Here is a 5,744-nt window from a genome sequence, read left to right on the forward strand (position 1 = left end):
TCCAAAAGTCGGCAGGTCAATTATTTGGAGTAAGCGAAATTTTCCGCCATGACACAAAAGTACGCCGTCGTTATTTGCCATCAATTTTGTAGTAAAGCCATTTCTTTTATCGACATCTGTCCACAAATAGTCGAAGCAATGTCCCTACAATCTCCCTCGACTGCATGGACCAAAATTAATCGAGGCTGTCCACTTCAAAAAAACGAAACAAACACGTCTACTTGAAAATCATTTTCGGCGATTTGTTAAGACGATGTGCTCGACATTTTTGCCCATTTTTGACCGAATGTGACGTCAAATTACCGGCGATGATGGTGATACAAAAAAAGTGCCAGGCGTCGAGAAGTCTTCGGCCCCCCCTGGTCTCACCCTACAACCATCGAGCATGTACAGTACATGGCGTTGATAGCCTTCCATGGTACGTGTTAAAACAAGTGTTTCTGTGTGTATCTTATGAAGCCTCTAGCTACCAGTTTTACTGATAAGAATACAAGCTTAACGTTGTAAACAAGGAGAGACCAATTTACGAAGTGGGTACCACGAGTTGAAAACAGGGCTACTCTTGGGAGACGGGCCTACTTTGTCCATGTAAACACACTGTCCGATTTTTGCCTCGCCCACGGAGGGGAAAAAGGGAAGCCACGAGCCATGCGGCCTAAACTGCCGGAGCTTATCCAGGTTCCCGTGGCATTAAGGGGCTAGGAATATTTCTACTCCCCCCTGAATGGGATGTGAGTCAATCGCAAGGTCCCCCCCCCCCCCCGCATTATGTCGCGGGCACCCATCTATACACCTGGATGAAGAAAGGCACTATGAAAGTAAAGTGTCTTGCCCAAGAACACAACACAGTGACACTGGCCAGGCCTCAAACCCGGACCGCTCGATCCGAAGTCCGGCGCACTAACCATTAATGCCACCGTGCATAGGGAAGGAGATAGTTGTTTATTCTTTTTTGACATAATGCTTAATAAAGATGGTTCTGGGGGAAGAGCAGCCCCTCCCCCACTTCCATCCAAAGGTAACTTTTCTCCATAAAAGCAAGCTTTAAATATCATTGTGGGGTTATGCAAAACACGACTTTTAACTAATCTAGGATTTGCAAAAAAAGTTTTTTGATTGTCTTGTCATTACTGCTATGTTGTCAGATAGCGATAAAAGGTAGTCTGTTTTGTTGACTTCTTTTGTTCTTTCTGTAGTTCCACGATGCATACCAACAGGTGGACCAGAAGAAGGACTGATCCATGATCGTCATAACAACGTCGTAATGGTAAGTTTATACATGCTCAGCTTACTTTTGCATTTATTTATAAACTTAGGCGCCCTTATCCCTTGTTACTCCATGATTATTGAACGAGCTTTAGCATATAAACTTATTTGGCTTGGCAAGATACGTGAAGTAATTGCGCCTCGTCTTACGTCTTTGATTCAAGGGTGGCCTGGGGCGGGGAGGGGCGTTTCTTCGAGAAAGGGCACCTAAAAGGTGCAAATACGAACCGGAATTTATTTTGATCATGTCAGGTTATGGATGAGGGCCTCATCCTGTATCTATTGTGGTTTGAATTTATCTTTTCTACTTACTTTCTTATCCTCATCGGGCCCATGAGGACTCTTGAGGCCGGAACTTATCTTTGGTTAAAAAATTTTCTAACCAGATTGATTTTTATTTTTCATTGTCTCAAATTCATTATCATATTCTTAAACAAAGAAAAATAAAAAATCAAACTGGTTTGAAAAATTTTAAACCAAGGAAAAATTTGAACCACAACATCTCCACTTTGATGCACCATCCTAACATTTTTCCGAGCAGTCCGCGGATACAACAATTTTTGAAGTATAGCAGTGTATTGATATTGCAAGGAAATTTTAGAAATTAAAATTAAAAGATGTTTTAAAACAAATCAAGGTTTCAAATTGAAGTTAAACTTCTCCAAATGCACTGAGGATTACTGAGGACTTCCTCGATCGGATTGGAACATCTCCGGGTCATCTTCAGAAATCTTCGACGCTATCTTCGGAAGGCTTCGAGTGAACTGCGGCAGTCTTCGAGTCTATTATTCGTACTAACTTCGAAAAACTTCGTTGTAATTTGGATCGTGTTACAGAAAAGCTGCAAAAAGTTTTAAGCCAATCCGTTAATTTTTTTTTTCTATTTTTTCTCAATTGTATTTCTAAGGTATTTGTATTTACTCTAAGGCAAGAAAGACCAAACATTAACTCAAGTCGTATTTTGTCCAAAAATGGTTAAAATTAGAAAACTGTATTTTAGTTTTTAATATTTTATTGATGCGATGTTTCGGTTTCATGGGGTTTTGAAGCATGTTACAGAACGATCAAGAAACCATTATTCAGCATAGCCTACTTAAATTGACATCGCGAGAAGTGCAATTGAGTGGAAATTAACAATTTCATCGATGATAAAATGTTTATAGGAGATGATGTACATTTTGGAGGACGAGTCCAGTTGTTTCAATTCGTACTGAGCTGTAACAATTGTTTTGCTAACCAAACCTGTTGCCAATAATGGTATGATCGGAATGTAAACAAAAATCTGAATGGTTTGAGCATGAGAGGAGGATTCCCAGGGAGGGCTCGTTTATCACTCAACAGAGAACGAGGTAATAGCTAAAAAAAAATAAGTAAATGAAATCAAAAATTTGTCGTTTTTCTCTGCTTTGACTACTCCAAACTCAAAATAATAATGAAATTTTCTTGATGTGTTTGGGTTTAAAAGAAGACGAAATTGTGACACAATGTTTTCATATTAGCGTATTTTTACGCTGACAAAAGCCTCGGGGAATTCAAACTCACTCAAAGGACAAGAAAGGAAAGTTGAAAAATAGTCATAAAATGTAAGGTTTAATGTTTATAATGGATTTGATAACATTTAAAAGAAATATGTGGAATAATTTTCAAAGCTTCAGCTTAATTACGTCAAAATGAAAAATGTAAATTAAATGATGTCGAAGGAAAATTAATTTTTCTCTTTTTCACGGGTTACGTCCAGAATATTTTACTTCTTTTAATTTTACTTCTTGTTCAGTTTGTTTGTTCGTCTCAAAGTTTGCTGTTTACTAACTTGTGTTGGCCAGCAATCGACAATCTCGGTTGCAATTGATTTTCGAATTAATTGTTCGTAGATTCGTGCCTTCCAGTGAACAATGTCATCGAGACACAACTGGTAAATTGTCTAGTCGTGTTGTTCTGTACCTCCACATTCAGACTAATTACCTCGCTTATTTGATTGTATTGTAATGCAATCAACATCCATTTTCTCCTTGCAATCTCAATACATTGTCATGAACAGGTGAGGAGAATAACAAAACTCATCAACGTGATGTAACAGTGTTGTAGTATTACACAATAGCCCTTATGCATGCTACGTCAGACTGGCTAATTTCACCACCAAGTCTCGATTTCAAAGTGCAAACTGCAGCTTGCAAATTTTATAAAAATTCTCTAAACAGCAAAGATGAATAGATTACCCACGTGAAAACTGTATGAAGGCGGCAGAGGGTTGACAATAATTCCTGTAAACGAGACTTGGTGGTAAATTTTGAGCATATGACGTTTTCATACATAAGGCCTATTCGCCATCCTACACGGAATTACAAAACGACGTCTTGAAGACGAAAGTACTCGAGAAAGCAAATTTGCAGTTTTTTTTAAATCTGACAATCGATAAAAAGCCGCAAATACCCAAATTAATCAACATGCATGTTTTGCTATTTTGTAAACATGTGTAGCTTTAATTGATTTAACTGATTTTAACATGTATGTTCTTATTCTCTTTCAGTTCTTTGACACTGCAGCTGCTTGCTGGTGAATGTGAATCAAAACTGAAGAAGAGAGAAGGCAAAAACTCTTTTGAAAGAACCCAGGGCAATACAAGATAGTAAAAGATTAATTCTAGAGGTAATGACTGTAATTTAACCGCCGGTACAATCTTTTTGCGCATTTATTAGCCTTTGAACTCGTCAACAAGATTTGTGTCGGCGTTAGAACGATCTCTGAAAACCAGAAAACAAATTTGGATTATCTGAGTCTTGCATTGGCCGGTTTTAATGTTCAGTAGTGCAAATTGTCTAACATCCTTTAAAACTTGTCAAGGAAAATAAGTGTCGAAAGTCGATTGATAGTTAAGCTCTACGAGTCAGAGGAATTTAAGATTGAAAACCGCACAAGTTACAAATTTTTTTAACGTCTTTTCACAGCATAGTAAGCCATGTTTACTTTTTAAAATAGCGTGATAGATTATGCGGTCAAACATGAAAAACATGTTATAATCACATTGTTTATTGCACTGTTCTTGGACTGCAGTAATTCGCTTTCTGAATACCAAATACAGGCAAGCTTGAATTGTTAGTCTTTATATTGTTTACTGGATTTTTTCTGTTTCGAGTTTTTTAGTCATGTCAAGTTGTCGTGGTTTCCACAGTTAGCAATGTGAAGTGTTTAATCATTGCTTCTACTTAAACAACTTTACAATTGTTATTCAAATGTTGTAATTAGTTAACGATATTTATAACAAATAAACACTTATACAATTATTCTTGTTTCATTCGTTCATTGTCTTTTATTGAGTGTACAAATAAACAAAAAATCGCGCTTTTAAAAGGGCCTGGTAACTAGTGAAAATGTAGGCTATCTCTTTTACTATATTTTGACTATGTAGGGTTGCCAAAAAGAAAAAAAAATTCTGAGATTTTGAACAGAGTCTAGTCCGAAATCAAACATACATTTGGACTTTTGATGGGACAAATCCGTTGCACAGTGCAAGATTTTTCCCGCCAAAAGACTTTGTATATTTTCGACTTAAAACCAAACACCATTCAAAAGCGCAGACTTTTTTTTCCAAGGACAATTTTCCCGCCAAAAGACTTAGTTTGTTTTTCGGCTTTTATTCGGCCCCTTTAAAAGCGCAGACGGCAGTATTTTCAGCAAAGAAAAAATTTCCCGCCAAAAGACTTAGTTTTTTCGCTTCAGTTTAGAAGTGCATGTGTGGCTGAAGACATGACATTTTTTGTTCAGAAAACTGTTACCAGCCAAACGAGACATTTTATTTCAATAAGTTAATTTCTGTTCATCCTTGCGTTGTCTTTGAACCTGAAAAAAAATACAATTCAAGTTAATGAATATGATTTCAAAATAGTGTTTTCGTAACAGTTTTTTACTTGTATTATTTGCATTATTTATCAAGACGTTAAAGCTACTCACTACATATAAAAAAACAAAAGTTATAAGAGATGGCCAAGAAAACGATGAAAGAGCTAAAACGTCGCTACAAAGCAAAACAACGCTACAAGCTGCTAAAGCTAACAAAATAGTAAATAGTAGATCGGAAATAATCTCCCTCGCCTCACGGAGCTGTGATTTGCAGCATTTACAGTCAAAATAGTTTGTAATTGTCATGCTTTTGCATCTGTACCATACCATAATACCAAGATTAAAATATCAATTCTCCTAGCTTGTTTCCATACGTCCCGGTAATGTAATTTGGTGTTAATCAAGTCAATATCCCTTGGACTTGTGTTTTGTCACTACTGACTGCTATACCAGCTTGATAGATCTATTAATTCTCTTTACTAATTGACTTACATTCCCTGTAATGTTCGTTCCGAGAATTCCGTAATTAATCTGCAAATTTTTTTCTTAAAACGTTTTTATCCGTTCCATACTGATACTAGTCAGTTGCCTTACTGGTGTACTTTCTATAAAAGTGATGTAAATTCTTCAACATATATGTC

At 36.7% G+C, this 5,744-nt stretch overlaps 1 long non-coding RNA gene across 1 annotated transcript; it reads left to right on the plus strand.

The window, feature by feature from the left end:
* Positions 1–362: 362 nt before the first annotated feature.
* LOC144642424 (uncharacterized) lies at positions 363–3,915 on the plus strand. Its single transcript, XR_013568730.1, has 3 exons — positions 363–418; positions 1,197–1,267; positions 3,794–3,915. It is a non-coding gene; the product is annotated as an uncharacterized LOC144642424 (long non-coding RNA).
* The last annotated feature ends 1,829 nt before the right edge of the window (positions 3,916–5,744 follow it).

The sequence above is a fragment of the Oculina patagonica genome, chromosome 2 (genome assembly GCF_052425735.1).
Source record: "Oculina patagonica isolate OP01 chromosome 2, crgOcupat, whole genome shotgun sequence".
In the NCBI taxonomy this organism is placed as follows: domain Eukaryota; kingdom Metazoa; phylum Cnidaria; class Anthozoa; order Scleractinia; family Oculinidae; genus Oculina; species Oculina patagonica.